Below are 23,230 nucleotides of genomic sequence, written 5' to 3'. Positions count from 1 at the left end.
TTTAAATAGTTGTAATAAGAAGGGAAAAAAGGAAATCAGTGTCGGAATGCATAGGGAAATAATAATAATAATAATAATAATAATAATAATAATAATGATAAGAACTATTTTTTTACCCTTGTAATTACGGTGGGCAGGATTCAGAAAAGTGAAATCTAAATACTTTCTTCTTAATTCTATTACTTATTATTTTTCATATGCAAAATGGAACGATAGAAGGAGGAAAAAAGAGAAGATAAAAAATAATGGATGGGATGAAAGTATAGGAATATAACAAGTGAGAAAGTGTATGGTGAAATGGCGAAAGAGAAGGAAAGAGATAATAAGGAGAGGAGAGGAGAGACAAGGAAGGGAGAAGGAGGAGGAAAGACGATGAAAAGAAGAGGAAGTTTAAAAAAAAAAGATGGGAAGGAGGTCAAAGAGTCAAACAATCAAGACATAAAGTAGAAAAGCAAAAATAGAAAGAAGAAAGAAATCTTAACAGCAACGATCAAACTTAGAGAAAAATAAAGAAAATAGGCGGGCTCCCGAAAAATTGAGGAGGGGGAGCCGAGAAGAGCGGGTGGTGCCGAAGGAGGAGCGGGAAAATATGCTCAGTACGGGGCTTTGTTGACATGGCGGCAGTGAGCATAATGACGCGAGGGGTATCAGGAGAGTGTGGTGGTGTGTGTTTACGCCATGATGAGGGGCTGTTGAGTTGATTGGGTGGTTGGGTTGTTAAGGTGGGGATGTGGGGAGGAAGGGTATGGGGGAAGGGGTTGGAGATGGGTTGGGGAAGGGGCAGGAGGGAAGCGAGGGAGAGGACAGGATTGGAAAGAAGGGATGAAAGGAGTGTTGAAAGACTTGCAAGAGTTGAGAGAGAGAGAGAGAGAGAGAGAGAGAGAGAGAGAGAGAGAGAGAGAGAGAGAGAGAGAGAGATGAGGGCATGAAATATGATAGGAAATAATAATATAATAAAGAAAGGATTAGGATTACAGGAAGATGTTCAGATCGACAGATGATATTCAGAGAGAGAGAGAGAGAGAGAGAGAATCGGATGGGTGATTAGGTTAATTGGAGAGGGTGAAGGAGAGAGGGAAAGAGATGAGAAGGGAGGAAGGGAATGAGAGGGAGGAAGGTAAGAGGAAAAAGAGTTACATGACAGGGAGGAAAGGAGAGATGTGAAGGAAAGAAAGGAGGGAGGAGAGAAGGGAGGGAAGGAAGAAAGCAAGTAGGTAGGTAGGGAGGGAGGAATGGAGGAAAGAAGAGAGAGAGAGAGAGAGAGAGAGAGAGAGAGAGAGAGAGAGAGAGAGAGAGAGAGAGAGAGAGAGAGGGAGAGAAAGAAGGAGGTGAGGAAAAAGACAGGCAGGTAGGTAGAGAGGGAGGGAGGAAAGGAGGGATGAAAGAGGGAGGTGACAAAAAAATAGCATGTTAAGACCCAAGGAATACTTACTCTCTCTCTCTCTCTCTCCTTCTTTTGTGCGAGGGGGAGGGGGAGTTGTCACAGAATTTCTCTTTAAAAGTCACGAGAGAAGTTTCAGATCAGCTTTTTAGTTGCTCTCTCTCTCTCTCTCTCTCTCTCTCTCTCTCTCTCTCTCTCTCTCTCTCTCTCTCTCTCTCTCTCTCTCTCTCTTTATTTCTCTCTCTCTCTCTCTCTCTCTCTTTCTTCTATAGCTGTGTTCTTTCTTCTTTAACTTTCTCTCTCTCTCTCTCTCTCTCTCTCTCTCTCTCTTTCTTCTATAGTTGTGTTCTCCCTTCTTTAAGTTTCTCTCTCTCTCTCTTTTTTTCTCTCTATTTCATCTATAGCTGTGTTCTCTCTTCTTTAACTCTCTCTCTCTCTTTCTCTCTCTCTCTCTCTCTCTTTCTTCTATAGGTATACGTTCTCTCATCTTTAACTTCTCTCCCTCTCTCTCTCTCTCTCTCTCTCTCTCTCTCTCTCTCTCTCTCTCTCTCTCTCACTGCAATGAAGACGACTATTTTAACTCCCGGACGGCTCTTGTGAAACTCTTGATTACGCCTCTCTCTCTCTCTCTCTCTCTCTCTCTCTCTCTCTCTCTCTCTCTCTCTCTCTCTCTCTCTCTCTCTCTCTCTCATATTGTGTGTCTGGTTATCTGTCTGTATACTTATCTATCTGTCTATCTCTGTATCTGTGTCTTATCTTTTTCTGTTTCTCTCTCTCTCTCTCTCTCTCTCTCTCTCTCTCTCTCTCTCTCCCGCCACGTTATCGTCCATTCGTTTTGTCTTTTCAATGTAAATAAGAAAGAACTAAAGTACAAGAGTCTACATAACTTATTAAAAAAAAAAAAAAACAAATGAGAGCCAAATTCAAGATCCAATAATTTCGAGATGCCTGGACGCACTGCATTTAGAAGGCTGGAGGTCGTAGGCAGGGGAAAAGACAGATTATGGAGGACAGTTATAGAGTTGACCTGTTGTTTACGTAAGAGTGAGAGTTCCAGTTAGCTTGCATGAGAAAATGTGAGAGTGTGTAGGTAAACGGGTGCTGCATGCCCTCCGTGATGGATGTGGATGCAAGGAGGGGCTTCAGAAAAGGAGTGGCTGGAGTAGTAATGACTGGAGAGAGAGAGAGAGAGAGAGAGAGAGAGAGAGAGAGAGAGAGAGAGAGAGAGAGAGAGAGAGAGAGAGAGAGAGAGAGAGCTGATGAGACGAAAAACCGATAATTCCGCCATACCTAGAGGCGTCATTTACAGGGCTAACACCCTTCCCTTCCCCTCCCCCCTCCCCCTTTCCCCTCCTCTCCCTTTCCCCTTCCCCCTTCCTCTTTCCCCTTTCTTCCCCCTTCGTCTCCCTTCTCCCCTTCGCCTTCCCCTACCCCTTCCCCCTTCCCCTCTCCCTCGACCTCCCTTCCCCCTTCCCTTCTCCCCCCTCTTCCCAATTCCTTTCCCCTTCCCCCCTTACACTCCTCCCCTTTCCCTCCTCCCCCTTCCCCCTCCCCCCCACATGAAAGCTGTACTCCACAGGGGGAAGAATAATTCCGTGAACAAATGCAGCAATTGAATGGGGTTAAATACACACACACACACACACACACACACACACACACACACACACACACACACACACACACACACACACACACACACACACACACATATTCTGTCACTCTTTCCACTATAACTACATCCACACACAGTTACGACTATTATCATAAGCACAATCATCACTACCATCACCACCACTACCACAGCCACTACCACCATCACCACCACTATCACAAACACTACCACCATCACAACAACTACCACAAATACCACCACAACGACCAACACCACTACCACAACTACTACTATTATTACAGCTACCATCAACGCTACTACTAACACCACAACCATAACTACCACCACTACCACAACCACTACCACAACTATTATCACTACTGCCACAACCACTATAACTACCACAACTACCATCGCGCGATCACCATAACTATCACCACTACTACCAAAACTACCACCATTATCACACCTACCACTGCTACCAAAACTACAGCCACTGCCACAATAACCAAAACTACCACAACTGTTACAACAACCACAACTACCACCAGTACCACGCAATAGTCACTACCACGGCACCTACCACAATTACTACCACTACCAGTACTACCACAACTACCACCACTGCCAGAACTGCAACAACTACCATAACAACTGCCACTACCACATATACCACAACTACCAACACTACAACAACTACCACATTAACCACAAATACCATCACTACCACAACTATCAAAACAGCCACGAATACCATCACTACCACAACTACCACCTCAGCCAGCACTACAGCCACGACCACAGCTACCACAATTATCGCAGCTGTTACACCTAGCACTACTATCACAACTACCAGAACCACGACAACTACCACTACTACCACAACTACCACCCCTACATTTACCGCCGCTACCACAACTACCACACTCTGTCCACCAACATTTCCCCCTAGTGTGATCACTCTAAGTTAGGGTGACAGACAGACAGACATCCTTATTGCCCAGCTTTCTCTCTCCCTCCCCGCCGCCTCTCTCTCTCTCTCTCTCTCTCTCTCTCTCTCTCTCTCTCTCTCTCCTACTTCAACGACCAGGCCAAACTCTCTCTTTCAGCAACAAAATCTATCACTCCATTTTTGGTATCCCTTCACACTCTTATTTAGCTTAGCAGTGGCTTAGCATTGCCTAAGTTAAAGTAATATGAGTCATTTTTTAATTTTTCACAACGATTCCTAACTCCTTTTAGCTGAAGTGATGGAGAAATGTAGTCAGACTGAGGAGAATCTGACTAGTAACCAAGGAGATTCAACCTGCTTCATACCAAAGGCTCATTTACATGCAATCCTGACATAGTTTTGAAGTTGCAGGAATGACCCAGTTCTATCAGACAAGTACAAATTAACTAAAGGCACAGAAATAAAACCTCACCGAAAATAAATGCAAGAAAAAATACTAACTCTGTATCAGTGTTTACACTCACTATTGCTGAGGTAGTGTATGGGCGCGTCCACACTACATGCATGCCGGTGCGGGCGGGCTTTCAGTGTAACCCATAGAAGTTATCGCCCCGCACCCGCACCCGCACTGGGGCCTCTCATAGGTGTTATAGTGATGCAAAAATTCACCTCCGCACCCAGTGGATTTAGCATGCATTTGGTGTGGACGCGCTCTCTGAAAAAAAAAAACTTAACACACTCCACAAACATAACTTACCACACGCAAATCTTCACTTCCCTCAGATGCTGCCAAAACACACACACACACACACACACACACACACACACACACACACACACACACACACACACACACCGCTTGCTGGTGCAGTGGTAACGCTCTCGCTTGCCAACTGGTGGACGGGAGTTCGCGCCTCGCTCAGGTTGCGAAAAGTTTCACTGACGAAGTGGGTGGTTACTGTCCCCCTTGAGCAAGGGGACGGGTGTGTGCGTGTGTGAAGGTCACAGCCTTGCCCTTAGATCGGACTATATGAGCTCTCAGCTCCCTTCCGGGAGGGTAAAAGCTGACGATCACGATCATCAAGTGATCCTGACCGACCCGGTGAATTAATTAATTACACACACACACACACACACACACGCACACACACACACACACACACACACACTCACTCCTCTCACATCCCACAAACAGAAGCCGATCTCATTATACGAAATCCATTTAATGAAAGTTCCCGTTGCTATAATATAATCAGAAGCCTGGTGGTCAGTTCCCAGTAGTTGCTATCACTGGGCTTACGTAGTGATTGTTCAGTAGTCGTTTCTCAGTTACCATTTATTAGCAAAATTAGAGATATCAAGCAATCAATTATTCAGTTTATCTATCTACCTGTTTATCTATCTGTCTGTCTGTCTATCTACCTGTTTATCTGTCTATCTGTCTATCTACTCGTTTATGTATCTATCTGTCTATCTATTTATCTATCTGTTCAGCTAAGTAGATCCGTGGCTTGAAAGGGTAGGATACAATCTCCTTTAGTAATATCCATCAACAGATTTAGGAGGCAAATGATGATGATGATGATGATCGGTCCGTCTATCTGTCTGTCTGTCTGTCTGTCTGTCTGTCTCTCGCTCTCTCTCTCTCTCTCTCTCTCTCTCTCTCTCTCTCTCCATCTGGTAACTGAATCACTGCCTCAGAATGGACCCTTCACTGTCTGTTTGTGTTTATGGTGTTGTTGTAGTATGGTGGCTTTGTAGTGGTAGTAGTAGTAGTAGCAGTAGCAGTAGTAGTAGTAGTAGTAGTAGTAGTAGTAGTAGTAGTAGTAGTGGTAGTAGTAATCAAAGCTGTTATGTCAGAAGGATGCAAATACAGGACACGGCATCCACATCGTCAAAGACACAAACGCAACCACACATCATCACCCCAACTCACAACCACACCACACACAACCACACCCCCCTCACCATAACTCTCAACCACACCACACACAACCACACCCCCCTCACCATGACTCACAACCACACCACACACAACCACACCCCCTCACCATAACTCACAACCACACCACACACAACCACACCCCCCTCACCACAACTCACAACCACACCACACACAACCACACCCCACCACCATCATCTCATCATTACAACCAAGTACAACCACATCACATCACAGCCATACTCCATCACCACAGTTAGTCATCACCACATTGAAGCACAACACCATACTACACCATAACCACATCACAAGCACCCACGCTTCACCACCACCACAACATCGTCATCACAACCAATCACAACCGCACCACAAACAACCACACTCCACCTCCGCATCACCTCCAGAACCAGTCACAGCCACACCATAACCACACCACAAACAACCGCACTCCACCATCACCACAACATCATCATCATCACATCCAATCACAACCACACCACAAACAACCACACTCCACCACCACAACTACGTCACCACCACACCACAACCAAACTGCAAACAACCGCACTCCACCACCACAACCAACCACACCTTACCTCAACCACATCACAAACAACCACACTCCACCACCACAGCTACATTACCACATCTACCACAACCACGCAAACCAGTCACAACCACGACACTACCAGACATCTACCAACGTTACAAATACACCACAAAACATCCACACTCCACCACCACAACCACACCATCATCACAACCACACAACCAGGCACAATCAAAATAATATTAATTCATCAACCATTGCATATTCACACCAAAATTAAATTTGTTCACAAACACCACATCATCATCATCATATCATCATCATCCTAACTACACAAAAATGAACGTCATTATCCCAACCACAAAACTAAACCATCATCATCACCATCATCATCATCGTCATGAGTAAAACCACATTCCATGAAATAAAGCATGAATGACGAAGTTCAGTGTCTGCCAACCACATGTGTAGGTAGTAAAGTACTGTACTGGCTCACATTACACACACTAATAATGTCATGTATTTCTTGACTTTAATACAGTCTTCAGTCAAGTATATCTTAATTATTTTGAAAACCTTAGCGTTGAAGGCTCTCAGGTTGAAATGAGCAACGCCTTTAGGTCACACTGAGTTAGTTGTTTTACGGGGACGGGCGCCAATCCTTCGCCAACCCACTTGCTGACACGTAGGGAACTCGTGTGGGTTGGTTATATGGTTACCACCCAACGTTGTAAATGGTTTCCTGGCTTACAGGAAACCATTAGGCATGTCACTCAATGTAAAGCCACCTGAAAAGAAAAGAGTAATAAAAAGTGACAGGAAGAATGGGAGAAATAGGAGGAGAGGAGAACAGACACGGAAAAAGAATGATATACCTGAAGGAAGAAATTGGCAGCACTTCGAGTGGATAATGGTCGCCATCGCCTACCACCAACTGTCCTTTATAATGACCTCATTTTAGCTCAGATATAGGCAAAGTTCTCTATTTCTTGAATAGAGTAACCAAGCCAAAAGAAGGAACAAATGACGAACTTTCTCCTTTATCTCTGTCATATTACTGATTTCACAAAGAACAGCTTACCTCTCACTATTAAAAAAAAAATAACCATGTTGTAGGCCGGAAAATGGGTAAAGTTAACTCCCTGAAGGAAGGGACCAAACCACAGGGAGATGTTACGTGAACGAATTGTCTCCTTTATTTTATATTATAACACAGCCTCTTTCAGCATTTCAGTCCACTGCCCTTAAAAAATGAAACACACACACACACACACACACACATCTATCTGTCTATCTTTTTATCTATATCTATCTACCCATTTATCTATCTATCTGTCTATCTATATGCTGAAAGTAAGCAAATTTCAAATTTATTAAAGCACAGGAACCTATTTCAGATTCTAATGCTGTTGATAGTGAATATTTTCTTTGGTTAACTTGAAGAGGAAAAACGCAACAGATTTTGATAATAATAATAATAATAATAATAAGTGAAGATGACATGAGATTGAAGAATGTGTAATATTTAATCCTAAAGAAGCCACGATACAATAAGCGAACAAATACTAGTACCCTGAGTGGAACTATGTCATAATTATCGCATTTTACCACTGGCAGTATAGCGTTGTGTTATTATCAGTGTCAACTCCGGGATGAGTGTCTTGGTGTCACTGTCGGTCCTAATACTGTCCCTGGCACCAAGTCTGTCACAAGTACAATTCCATCACGGGTCTAAACGGTATCTCTGGACAAGTTCTGAATCACCACGACGTTTTTTCTGTCGGCCCTGTTGATGGTTATGGTGAAGTCATACACCAGCTCATAAGCCTCATGACACCTCCATCACCAGATTTAGCTGGGTTGCCAACTTATGACGAATCCTAAGTACTTATGGCAAATCGTAACAACTTATGACGGATTCCGAAGACTTCAGGGCATTTATCCGCCATTTTGTTGGTCTGTGAGAAAATCATGATGCAATGACATTTTATAAATTAATACAGACGTTCCGCGCTTACCTGTCCGCGAAACTAATGCGGCAGCAAATTTGGACGTCCACGGGTCTCCGTTTTACAGCGGCTGTCTGCATACTGTGCTCTTTTTTTCACTCTAACTACGCCCATAATTTCGTCCTTTTTCATCATATTTCACGTACCTCAGTGGCGAAAAATGTCAGTGCTAGGGCTTTACATTCTTTTCATAGCACTTCTTGGTGACTGGTATCGTATTGCTGGGTTAATCTCTTGTTACATATCAGCATTCAAGATGGAGAGATGGTAATTTTAGGCCTTCACCACGGCAAGGCAGAGTTCCTTTGAAAGTGTACTAGAAGACCCATGACAGACATGGGGACTCAACCACCACTTCAGGTGAGGCGAGGGTAGGGTTGGGTATCCCCCCTCCGCCCCTTTTTAGCCTTCCCCTTCCCCTACGTAACGAGAGGCGGGGGATGGGATGAGGAATAAGTCGGGGACGGTGGGGGAAGAAAGTAAGTTTTTTCTCGCTCTCCTGTTCCTCCTCCCTTTCACACTCCAAGCGCTGAAATGGGAAGGGAAGGGGGAACAAGTGGTTTACGAGCGGGAGGGAAGGTCACCCGCTCATCCACCCTCTCCCTTTTTAAGTAAAGTGTGATTCCCTCTCGATCTCACCCCAGAGGAAGGGAAGAGAAAAGGAATCACCACTCTTATGTAGGAGACGGGGTGTGAGTGGGTGATTTATTTTCTGAACAATTGACCTTTTACTTAGACTCGATTTAGTTCAATTTTTATTAGTCACCGAACCCCCTTTGGAACCTTTGGGGGGTTCATTTGGTGGTCTTTTTTATCAGCCAGGGTTTCCTATCTACCATTGCCCTCCCCTCCTCTGCCTCCTTCCTTCTCCTCGCCGCCTCTGCCTGTCGCCGCTCGTTTTCCCTCTTCTTACGGTCCACCTCCTCTCTTTGTTTTCGTTTCAGTTCTCTTAAGCGTTCCTGAGCTGCCTTCTCCTTTGTCTCTGAGTACTGGCCGAGCATGACCTTCCTGCGATGCCTCTCTTCCTCCACTCTCCTCTGCGCCGCCCTCCTCCGTTCATCCGCCTCCCTCCTCTTCCTTCTCAACTCCTCCTCCCTTCTCCTCTCCTCCTCCTCCTTCCTCTTCTTCGCCTCCTCCTGCCTCTTCTTCGCTTCCTCTATTCTCTTCTTCGCCTCCTCCTTCCTCTTCTCCGCCTCTTCCTCTTTCCTCTTCTCCGCCTCCTCCTTCCTCTTCCTCGCCTCCTCTTGCCTCTTCACCGCCTCCTCCTTCCTCTTCTCCTCCTCCTCCTTCCTCTTCTCCGCCTCCTCCTTCCTCTTCTTCGCCTCCTCTTGCCTCTTCACCGCCTCCTCCTTCCTCTTCTCCGCCTCCTCCTTCCTCTTCTTCGCCTCCCACTCCGAATCGTTTCTGGTCTTGACGGGGGAGAGGTTGGGAGATTTAGGGAGGGGTCCTTGGGAGGGCAAAGAGGATAGGGCGGGGGTGAAGGATGAGAAAGAGGAGGACTGGTTGGTGGAGGATGAGATGGAGGACTGGATGGTGGAGGAGGGGATGGAGGAAGGGATGGAGGAAGTGGTAGGATGTTTAGGAGTCTCTGGGGTCGTGGGTGGGGTTTTGGGTGGGGTGGGAGTTAAGGGAGGTGGGGGTGAGGCCTCGTAACAGACAAGGTTAGGTGCACAGAGGGTCAGAGATGAAGACTCGTACGGGACAAGGGCGGGGGGCTTCCTGACCTTCAAGGAGGAGTGCCGTTTCGCCCACCGCCGCGTCAGGAGTCTCTCACAAAGGGCATAAAACTCCCTCGTGCTCCTCATCCTCATCTCTATAGGGCTGTACTCCCCACGAGCTCCCCAGGATTTTCTCCCCCTCTCCCCGGTGCTCCACTTCATACCCCAGTTCTCCCCCTCACTTCGACATCCACACCCACACCAGCACCCTGTAAGGTCCCACCCCGCACTGAGGCATCCATCTATTTCGGTCTGGGCGTCGCGGAAGGGCGGGCTGCTCGACCTCTGGCTGCTGCAGGCACACGCACATCCTCTGCCACAGTCACAGGAACACGCACATTCACATCTACTACACCCACACACACTTCCACAAACCTCACATCCCTCGCTTTCACACCCCGACTGTTCTTTGCTCTCAGTCGGCTCCTCACTCTTGGTAGGTCTCGCGTTCTCGGTCAGGTTCTCGCTCTCGGTCGGGCTCCTACTCAAAATGTCGATCACTTTGGATTTCATTATAGTTTTTCTTTTTGTTTTTCGAGAAGTAATTTAGGCGTCAAAGACAGTTAAATTTTTAGACAGGAGGGAAAAGGGTACAAGCGTGCAGGGTAACTAGGATTGAGAGAGAGAGAGAGAGAGAGAGAGAGAGAGAGAGAGAGAGAGAGAGAGAGAGAGAGAGAGAGAGAGAGAGAGAGATAATGCGTTAGGGAGGAAGGTGACGGACATGTGTCATAAATGACTTTGTGTCATAAAATACTTTGTGGTTCTTTGTGCTTGAGTTGTAGTTGAGTTATATATATATTTTAGACTTGTGGTCGAGCGGCTTTTATACGAGTATCTTGTAGTAGCTTCCCCATTTGTCTTGTAGTGACAGGAGAGGTAAAGAATAGTATGGGACTATTTTTATTTGTCTTGGAAATATTAACAAGTCTCTCACACGGAACGAAGTATAAGTATAAGTCCCAACACAATTATGCATTACCACAATATTATGTAACAATTCATAAAATGTTACAATTACGTATTACCACAATGTTAGTACAATATTATAAGTCATACAACTATAGCACAATTCTGTATTACCAGTATCATCATATAAGTTAGGTGAAATATTAGACATTACTAAAGTGATAACTCTATGTAATGTATAACCTAGCAGTATTACCATTGCACAATTATATGCGTACGTCTGTTGTACATGCACGTCTTACAAAGTGTTATACAACAACCATTGCATTTATTCAAATATGTACACAACTTGTTTAAAATGTAATATTACTGAATAATCACTATTTACTATGAATAATACATGTATACAGTATTCATACAATTATGTTACTTTTACAATATTATGTATTTCACTTAATTAGCTTATAAGTTCATTATAATGTGTATATAATATGTATTAATATGTTAGGACTATTGACTGTCGATGGTACGCCATTTTCGCGCGGCCGAGCAGTATGTGGGACTACATATTATAATTGCAAATCATAATAGATAGATAGATAAATAGATAGATAGACAGCCCTCTGCGAGCCTGGGAAAAGGAAATGAGGTTGCAAGTTACACTGAGGAAAGCTGACGACAGCAGCCAGTAAGGAGATGATGCAGTTAGCTGTCAGCAGTCCTCTCGTGAACAAAGACCTAGTCCATCCACGAGGAACACACGTGACACACCCCTGCTACACCAGAATTTAGGAAAGAGAGCGCAGACGGAGGTTAGCTATAGAACAGAGAGGTCAGAAGGGGACAAGCGATCCTAGAGACAGGTCACGGGAGAAGGGCTTGGCAATTTGAGAGAGAGAGACAGATAGCGAGACAGGGAGGTAGCTACCCGGGACTTATACTTCGTTCCGTGTGAGAGACTTGTTAATATTTCCAAGACAAATAAAAATAGTCCCATACTATTCTTTACCTCTCCTGTCACTACATGACAAATGGGGAAGCTACTACAAGATATAAAAGCCGCTCGACCACAAGTCTAAAATATATATATAACTCAACTACAACTCAAGCACAAAGAACCACAAAGTATTTTATGACACAAAGTCATTTATGACATTTGGTGGCAGCGGTGGGATGTCTCTTAATTGTGAGTCTGATGTTGTGGCAATTTGTGTGTCATCTGGTATTAACGTGGGTGGTGGCGAAAATATTCCTGTCATTAAGATATGGTGTTATGAAATACGCCTTTTGTTTATTTATGTCCTAGCAAACTAGATGAGTAAATAAGTTGAATATAGCTAATTTTAGCACTGAGAAGAAATGAGCAAGTATAATTTTACCCACTTGATACAGATCGTAGAGGTGTGTCGATACAAAAGTCGATCTCGGAAGAAAAATACAGGTTTGATTGAAGATCTCTTGATAATTCTAGTGGTGTGTTGATGGACGATATTACTCAGGAAATTCCATGGCCTGGTATTTGTAGTGGTTAACGGCTGTCCCAGGCAAACCTCAGCATAGAACGTCGAATTTCCAACTTAACTGTGAAAATAAATGAGTATGAGTAGGAGCTATGTGAATAATGAGTAATGAGTAGTGGGTGAGAAGTGCCTGGTGTCAGTCACACGTTGCTTGGCATGGCAGACTCGCGTTGTGATGTCATCTCAGCACATGGTGACGTCGGCTTCCCTCAGTGTAACTTGCAAACCTCATTTCCTTTTCCCAGGCTCGCAGAGGGCTGTCTATCTATCTATTTATCTATCTATCTATTATGATTTGCAATTATAATATGTAGTCCCACACATGCCCTAAGTGTGAAGGAGACGCAGTGGAAAAGCAAACAAACTTTTCTCTCTGACTGTATCTTCCTGAGTCAAATATAACCTGTTTCGCTATAATGTGGCCAAAAATCAACATCGCCATCTTCAGTACTGGGTTGTAACAGGAAATTAATACACGAAGATAGCGCTAGTCACGAGGAAGTGCTATGGAAACGACGTAGAGCTGTAGTATTCCCTTATTTTGCCAATGATCTACGTGAAATAAGCTGCAAAAGACTAAATCTGGGGAAAAAACTGTAGGAGGCTTTTCATTTCATCTATTATCTGTAGAAATAAAAATCAAAACTTTGCTCCGGGGTTAAAATTACTATAGTGTGTATACTTCAAGCTGACGAGGCTGGAGAGGGATGACTTCACGTGGTGGCACTGCTATGATCGGGAGGCTCCACTAACGTCCCTCACCTCCCTCCCAATCCCCCAAACGAAGCATGGTGGGCTGCAGGAGGAGAGCAGGTTCAGCCAGTACACGTAGCTCACTGGGTTCACATTCATATTAGCCTGGGGTCACTTGCCTATGAATATTTAGTAGCAAATATTCGGAGATCAAGCCACTTCGAGTATTTTCAGGGCTAACTCCTTCCCCCACCTCAGTGATAGTGACAGGAAGGAGAAAGAGAAGTAGGAAAAGTGGGTGAGAAGACACAGAGATAGACTGAGGGAAGTAAGAAGTAGGGACTACTACATCAAGTGAGAGGATGATGGTCGCCTACACCTGCCACAGCCACCACCACCACCAGTATTATTATTATTATTATTAGTAGTAGTAGTAGTAGCAGCAGCAGCAGCAATAGTAGTAGTAGTTGTTGTTGTTGTTGTAGTAGTAGTAGCAGCAGCAGCAGCAGAAGTAGTAGTAGTAGTAGTAGTTGCGACCCAAGGCTCATCCAGAACGTGAACCCGGTGGACTGCAGGCTGATCTTTCCTGCAATCTATCCTCTTTCTTTCTGGGGATAGGAAGGAGCTGAGCGACGGTTGCATAACCAGGCAGAGGAATTGTTCAGTGACCTCTGTGCTACCACATGAAGGCGTCTCTCTTCAACCTTAAATGTAGAGTTACGTGGAGAGAAACAAACGAAGAAGTGAAGGAGCGCTGTGGCGTTGCTAGGGATGTGCTGGAGTGTTGGGAGATGTAGAAGGTTAAGGAGCCTTGAGGCGTTGATGTGGATGTGATGGAAAGTTATAAAAATACCATGAGATGATGTAGCCGTATGTAGTGAATAGAGAATGAAAGACTGACTAGATAGGGTGTCGGCTATGTGAGTGAGATCGAAGGGGAGCTGGGGAGGGAGAGACCGAGGATGAGGTGGAGTGACAAGATCTGGAGGTAGGCTACTTCTTCATTTGTCTGTCTGTCTCTTAAGTCATGTTGTCTCATGAGCTCATGTTCTGTTTTGAACTTACTTTCTCGTCAGCTCATCCTTTCTCGTTTGCCTACGTTCTTTCTAAGGCTTACATTCTCGTACGTTCTCTTAGACTTACGTTCTATCTTAACTTCACGTTCTCTCTTGATCCCCCGTTTTCTTTTATCGTCTAGTTGTGTTGCTAGTTGGGCGTTAGTTTTATTTATTTAGTTTTTTTTTCTCTAATAGAGAGGCATCTGAGAAACATGATGAATTTTTGGTGACGTCACACTTGACTTAGTCACTGTAAGCCGTGCTGTCGACAGGGAAGGTTGTGGACGGCTTCTCGGGGACATTTTTCTTCAATACGGGTAAATAATGTGTTCAAAAACTCATAGTATCTTAATTTAGACTAGTTTGATAAGCGTGTGAGCCAATATGGGTTAATTTAAGCCAGAAGGATGGGTGTAATGTGAGTTAGTTTGAACTGGAGCCATGCTGTGGAGGAAGGAATGCTGATTGCTATTGTAGGACATTTTTCTTCATTAAAGGTAAAATACATGTTAAGAAAATAACGATATATTAACTTAAAACATTCTAATATGCAAGTGTGTAAACATGGATGGACGTAAGCCAGGATGAGAGGTGTCTTACTTGGTTCGTGGGTTTTCCGAGATATAAACTGCCAGAGAAGCTTGTGGCTGGATATGGCTGTTTCATAGTGGTTATTCTAGGTGGCAGTGGAGGCTTCGTAGCAATTCTTACTTAGCGACTTACTCTGAAAACTATCGCGATATATCGTAATCTGTCGAAGGCCAAGAACACCGTGCAGAGTCAAATATTCGGCCCTTAGACCAGCTAGTTAGCGAGAGAGTTGTTTTGGGTGCTCCTTGTGTGGTATTGTGCAATTATTACTGTGAATTACTATTGCTAGTACCGTTTTTACTATTGTTATTGTTACTGCTGTTATTACTGTTCTCTTACTGGTATTGCTATGATCACGATTCTCGGGTAAATATATGTTTTACTTTAAGTGCCATGTCGGTTCTTCCTAATAGTCTTTTATTATCTTTGGTTATTTTTGTGAGGTGGTAAATGAGCTTCACATTAAATTTCTTTCCCTATTGTTTTTTTAACATGTTCCTTCCGCTTTTATCAATTGTTTCTCCGGTGTATTGAGCGACACTTACTCCAACATATGTCCTGGTCGCCTTGTAGTACTTTTACCATACCTTACAGTTTAACGTAATCTAATATAACCTAACCTAACCTAACAATTTAACCTAACCTACCGTAGCAATTTAACCTAACCTAACCAAACTTAACCAAGATTCGAGTAAGTTTTAATAAGTCCACCATTACAAACGTCGGTAAGGCGTAAGGAACATGACTGGAAGTGAAAAAAAATCAACAGAAAAAGATTGTTTACTACCGTGAAAATAGTCAGAAAAAGACAAATAACAAACTGTATTGATCAGAACTGAATTGGGAAGATTATTCTGCTGCTTATAGTAAAATGTACATATACCCGATTCTCCTATTGGTATTAGTGCTATTATTATTATTACTACTACTCGTTACTATTACTCATATTACTGTAATTTAACATTATTTCTTATTACTATTACTGTTATATCGATTATTATTGCTGTAATTATTAATGCTTCTATTATTCCGTTACTAATTTCATGTTCTTTTTCAGAATAGTTTTGATCAGAATAGCAAAAGAAGCGAGAACAAGACGAGACTGAAGGACCTAAGACAGACAAGATGGAACAGAAGAAAGTGGATGTTGCACTACTAGGCTACCTCAGTTACCACAATTATCACTACCACCACTCCATCACCACCACCATCACTACCACCACCACCTCATCACCGCATGACCTTCACCATCATCATCACGACCCCATCACCACCACCACCAGAACCCGATCACCGCCGCCACTACCATCACCACCACCCTATCATCACCACCACCACCACCACCACCATCCTATCACCACCACCATCCTATCACCACCACCACCACCACCCTATCATCACCACCACCACCACCACCACCCCACCACCACCACCCCACCACCACCACCACCACCATGCTATCACCACCACCACAACCACAACTACAAGCACCACCTCCACAACCACCACCATTACCACCACCACCATTACCACCACCATTACCACCAGTATTATCAGTATTATTATTTCCATGGCTTTCCCACTTGAGTAAAATAATACTGGTGTTGTCATGATAAACTGTTAAGCAGCAGATCGTTTACATTTCACGAAATTTTGTTGAGATGGTAATAATGGAGAATAGTCTGATCCTTTTAGCTGTCTGAGGAGCCTGTTTTAATATGATTTTATTTTTTCAGATTGATTTGGACCTGAAGAGTTGAGGATGACAAGACAGAAGATAAAAAAATATGACAGGAGCACAGAAGACAGAACGGACGTTGGAAAGAACCAAATAACCACAACTACCACCATCCCAACTATCACAACCCCCCCCCCCACCGCTCAGGAGTAAGGTTATTCTGTTTGGTTCTACATGCGGGTATTTGTACTGTGAGTGGACCTTGTTGGTTAATACTGAAATGATTTCGCTTTTTTATATAAATCAATGGCGCTTTTTTGAAATTAGCATTTCGCAAAGCACATGTTCATAGATAAACTTTAACGTAGTCTAAAGGATTTTCAAAAACTCGCACACTCTGCATAGACACACTGATACACGATCACGCCCGCAAACTCGCCTGCGTGCCCGGACGCACACGCTAGCACCCATGCACATGTACACGTGCACACACATACACATACACATACATAGCAACGCATGCATACATACAGTACATGTATCAACATGGAAACATTCATACTCACTGACATTGGTGCTTACATATTTTAATACATACACATGCATACATAAATATATACGTACACGCAAACATACACATATACATACGTGGATCCATACACATACAAAAGTACCTCCATATATAACTACACACACACATGCACATATACATTCTTGTATACATACTCATATACACATTCCCACATTTATATATACCTACATATATACTCGTACATGAATACATTCGTGCATAAGTCTTGTATATTCCTACATATATACGCACATAACATACATGCACGCTGTAATACATACCTGTATAATAATACACACATTGTTGCATGACTACACATGTACGTACATACATAAGAGAACACGCACACACGTAAGTGATGGATACACAATGCAGACTCACATATCTGCACGTACACATGAATATATGAATACATGCATACACATACATTTACCTTTAAACAGATTTTGTATGCACATCAATGCTTACTGACATACAGTATATACACATACTCAAATGCACATAGGCATGCACACATATACCTACACACAACCAAACATTTATGAACACCTCCATGTGCAGATTAATACATGCATACTGTGTAAGTAAATTCACACGTATACATACACAAACATGGAAACACACTCAAATACACACACATTTATTTATTCATTCATCCTCATGCCTCTCCGTTCATCACTATTTTCACTGCCATACACACTTCCCTACCTGCTAACCCCTTCACCCTCATGACCCGTATTATTATAGTTTTCGTGTCTGCGGACGATTTTATTCCCATCAGGACAGACTCTTGCAACAGGAGGGGTTGAATGTAACTTATTAACCAGAGGATTTCCTTAAGTTGAGTCAAACTGTCCGTGGTAGTAGGAATAATAGAAGATAATGTCATTTCTCTCTCTCTCTCTCTCTCTCTCTCTCTGTTTTTTCCTAGTACAGTGACAGGAGAGGAAGTAACAAGTGAGGCAGACCTGCATTCTTGCTTGCGTGGGTCCGTGCGTCCGTAACACTATTGTGGGCGCGATATCTCCTTAACCCATCGATGGATTTCCACCAAACTTTTGTCAGCGATGCAGTATTAGATGTTGATGAATTGATTAGGTCAGCTAGGTCAAGGGGTCAAAGGTCACGGTCATATGGGGTGGATTTAGTTTATCTTTAGTCTCATTTCAACCCATAATGAACCCTGTCATGGAGGTTGTATGGCCAGTCCGTGTGCAGGGCTTGGCGGAGGCAGACCGAGCGATGTTTTTGCGTTGACGGCTCGGGGCCTGAGTTCTCGGCGTTTCACTGTCGGTATTATTATTTGTACTTCCAGATGACATTTTTCAACGTGACACTTCCCCCAGTTCGTGAATTGTTACTGTGGTCTCGGCTGATCTCTGCATTAACCTGGTGGACTGCAGGCTGAAGTTGGCCCTATCCTGCAGTCCACCAACCCACATTAAGGGGACAGAAAGTTCACAGATGTTTGTATAATCAGGCAGTTCATCCGCCCGGTTATATTGGTGTCACTGCGCGAAGGCGACTCTCTCCAGCACCTGTTAATCTTTTACACATCAATCTATCTATTAGTGTTTAATGAGGCTGCAGACTGATTGCATAGTGTCTGGGATAGTAGTTCTCATGTTAACCACTGATTGCTTGTGCATTTTTAGTTTTAATCGCCTGCATTTAGCAAGGCAAAGCGATAGTTTATGTCGGCGTCTGTGTGTATGTATGTATGTATGTCGCCAAAATATCTCAAAAAGTTGTGGATGAACTTTAGCCAAACCTTCAAGATAAAACAACTATGAAGATTGGCAGAAGCGATTAACTTTTGCAGAGGATTTAATCAAAGGCGACCGAATGCTAGCTGCCATATACCTTTTACTATGAATTGGCTGTTTGTGAAACGCGGCGACTGAAATCCGTAGAATTTTCTTTTTTTTAAATTTTTATTTTCAAATTTGATTTGCAGGTAGATTATACCTTAGTCAACAATATATTTTGGTGGCCGATTAGCATTGGTCCCCTGAATGATTTTGCTTATTTTTTTTTTTTTTAATTACTCTATATTTGGATATAGTACAGTCTTTACTCCAAGAATATTTGTTATATTATTACTGCACTGTACTGTATAATATCTATGGATCACCCTAGCACAAATTCCATGCAGTTTAATGGTTATTGACACTTAGGATCCTATGACTCATTCAGTTGAAATAGGTTAGAGTTCTCCGAACCGTGAAAGAGTTGATTTGTTTCCTCGTTAACAGGGCGTGGAGGACTGCCTTGTATGACGAGTATACAGTATACCCTTTTTACGCTAACTTGGCCTAAAATTGCCGTCTCTCCATCTTAGAGCTGTAAGGAGAGACTAACACTAGAATATGATGCTAGTCACGATGAAGTGCTATGGAAAGGATGTAGAGCAGCAACACCATCACTTCCTACCACTGACCCATGTGCTTTAAGCTGCAGAAGGACGAAACTCTGGGCCAAGTTAGAGTGAAAACCATATAGGTGTATTACTAGACCAATACTATAACTCCTTAGTCACTGAGGCTCCTATAGCGCACTCAGACGAATAGAATACATCGGTAGAGTTGTCCCAATCATGAGGGAGTTAATCTGCATCCTGTTAGGAGGGAATGGAGGACTGTGAGGTACTGGGAGAATTACTGGACCAATATGATGACCTCTCGACCATCCTACCACCCTGCTTGACCATCCTACCGGCCCATTCGACCATCCTACTAGCCCATTCGACCATCCTACCAGCCCATTCGACCATCCTACCACCCTGCTCTACCATCCTACCAGCTCACTCGACCATCCTACCAGCCCGCTCGACCATCCTGCCAGCCTACTCGACCATCCTGCCAGCCTACTCGACCATCCTACTAGCCTACTCGACCATCCTACCAGCCTACTCGACCAAACACTACCCAGATGCTGAGGCTAGAGTCGACCTAGCTATCTATAACTAGAGGTGGGTGCTTTCTATAGTAGTTTTATTGTACCTTGGCTTCATATCTAATTAATTTGCTCTTTAATTTGACTCTTATTTACTAAACGCTCTTCACTCTCTCTAATGTCTTCGCTCTATTCAGCTCACTTTACACCTTACTCTCTTCACTGTTACTCTTTACCTCACTGTCTTTTCTTTACTTTCTCCTCTTTACTCTTTACTCTTCACTTTACTCCCTACTCTACCCTGAGGTGTGGTTTCTATAGGATTTTCACTGTAACTTGTCTTTATATTGATATCCATTGCTCTTGGATTGGTTGACTGATTGATTGATTGGTTGGTTGATTGATTGGTTGGTTGGTTGATTGATTGGTTGGTTGGTTGATTGATTGGTTGGTTGATTGGTTGGTTGGTTGGTTGATTGGTTGGTTGGTTGGTTGATTGGTTGATTGGTTGGTTGGTTGATTGGTTGGTTGATTGGTTGGTTGGTTGGTTGGTTGATTGGTTGGTTGATTGATTGGTTGATTGATTGATTGGTTGGTTGATTGATTGGTTGGTTGGTTGATTGGTTGGTTGATTGATTGATTGGTTGGTTGATTGGTTGGTTGATTGATTGGTTGGTTGGTTGATTGATTGATTGGTTGATTGATTGGTTGATTGATTGCCTGATTCCCTGATTGATTGATTGCCTGATTCCCTGATTGATTGATTGCCTGACTGATTGATTGATTGATTGATTGATTTCCTATTGCAGATGCGAGACCTGGAAAATGCCTGCCCTTCCTCCTAAGCAAGAAGTTTGATGACCCGAGCACGATCTTGCCTTCTTACAGCCTTCCTCTCTCTCTTTACCTTCACATGTCAGTCCCACCACTAATGTATCGCCAAGAAGAAGCGGCAGGATAGGGTCAGTGCTATAGGCTTCGTTACACCTTTTCTTTAGCGATTTATTTTGCATATTTATTGTTACGATGATGATGACTGATTTTTTATTATAATTCCAGGTAGTGAAACTCATCCTCTGCTCCTCCTCCTCCAACCTCTCCTCCCTTCTCTCCAACCTCCCTCCTCTCCAACCTCTTCTCCTTCCTCTCCAACCTCTCCTCCTTCCTTTCAAACCTCTCCTTCCTCCTGTCCAACCTCTCCACCATCTCTCCAACCTCTCCTCTCTCCTCTCCAACCTCTCCTCCCTCCTCTCCTCCCACCTTTCCAACCTCTCCTCCTCCCTCCTCTCCAACCTCTCCTCCTCCCTCCTCTCCAACCTCTCCTCCTTCCTCTCCAACCTCTCCTCCTTCCTCTCCAACCTCTCCTCCCTCCTCTCCAACCTCTCCTCCTCCCTCCTCTCCAACCTCTCCTCCTTCCTCTCCAAGACCTGGGCAGCAGCTTCGCCAGTCCCAGCCGTCAGTGAGATTTCGGACACATGGAGATCTCGTCACACTTTCTCTGTAGCGATTTAGTCTTCATATTTTCACTTTCTTGGTATAAAGCAGTAGTTCCTTTCTAGTTTAATATACGTCCCAGAGTTTTTTTTTTTTTTTTTTTGACATTGTGTATATATGAAGAAGCAAACAGAACATCGTCGCCAAATGAGCTTGATTGATACGTTTGAAAACTTTGGGTAATTAAGACTAATGACACGGTGCATGCACGTAATTGGATAGTAGTTGTAGTAGTAGCGGCAGTAGTAGCTGTAGTAGTGATGGTGGTGGTGGTGGTGGTGGTGGTGGTTGTGATGGTGATGATGATGATGATGACCACGGTGGTGATGATGATGATGACGACGATGACGATGATGATGACTACGACGACGACGACGATAATGATGACTACGACGACGACGATGATGATAATGATACAGCACCTATGTCTGAATATTCTGTGCTAACCTGATAGTCAACAAATAAATAGTTACTTTGTTTCATTACCCTCCATAATACTGATAGGCATGAGAAGTACACATGAATATCCAATAAAGAGTCGGCCTATGCTGTGTGTTCTAACTTGGCCCAGATTTTCGTCGTTTTGCAGCTTATTTCACGTAGCTCAGTGGCAGAAAGAAACAATGCTACTACAGCCTTTCTTCAGCACTTCTTCGTAAAGGCCCGTCCAGACGATCGAGCAATGCCCGCGGGCACAAGCGAGCAGTTTGCCTGTTGACGGGCTCACCGCTTGTGCCCGCGGGCAAATGCGTAAATTGCCCGTGGCAATTAAAGGCCCGTCCAGACGATCGAGCAATGCCCGCGGGCACAAGCGAGCAGTTTGCCTGTTGACGAGCTCACCGCTTGTGCCCGCGGGCAAATGTGTAAATTGCCACGGGCAATTTACGCATTTGCCCGCGGGCACAAGCGGTGAGCCCGTCAACAGGCAAACTGCTCGCTTGTGCCCGCGGGCATTGCTCGATCGTCTGGATGGGACTTTACTAGCATCATATTAGTGTTAATTTCTCGTTACAAATCAGGAATGAAGATAGAGCTGGCAGTTTTAGGCCAAGTTAGAGTAAAAGGAGAGCAGTGAATGTTAACCTATATTCCCTCGCCTTTGACATTGGAAAAAAAAAAAAAAAAAGTTTTTTGTAAATGCTTCAGTGACGTGGGCTGGGAGCAGGGCAGTGAAATGGCGTTGGACAGGACGACATTGAGACGATTTGTCTGTGGCCATCCCCTAAGGAATTGAGACGTCTGGCAATAGATTTTTATTCTTACTTCAGAGGATGTTACTCAGCTTTGTAGAGGAATTTTGATTTGAACATATTACTTCTTCATTAACCCTTCCTGTACAAGAGATTATTCGTATGTCGAATATAATCATCTGGCTCCAGCAATTTTGATATTAGAGAACACATCGACAAACTGAATATTTAGAAAAATATATAATTTCGTGCCACATCCATAAATAAAAAGTAAATTGTGGTTCGTAGTCCGTCACTTGGATATTTTCAACACTAAAACCTGCAACGATATTGCGAAGAAAATATATTGATCATAGAATTACGTTCTTTAGCCCGATGGCGGTATATTTTTATACTGTAAATATATCCCTAGATTTTTTTTTTTTCACATTTTTCTATTCTTTGACCTTATTTTCTTTTTCATCTTG

The sequence above is a fragment of the Coenobita brevimanus genome, chromosome 77 (assembly GCF_032717465.1).
Source record: "Coenobita brevimanus isolate Jiangsu-jjx chromosome 77, ASM3271746v2, whole genome shotgun sequence".
Classification (NCBI taxonomy): domain Eukaryota; kingdom Metazoa; phylum Arthropoda; class Malacostraca; order Decapoda; family Coenobitidae; genus Coenobita; species Coenobita brevimanus.
The sequence above is the reverse complement of the archived record's forward strand: the minus strand, read 5'-3'. Positions refer to the sequence as shown.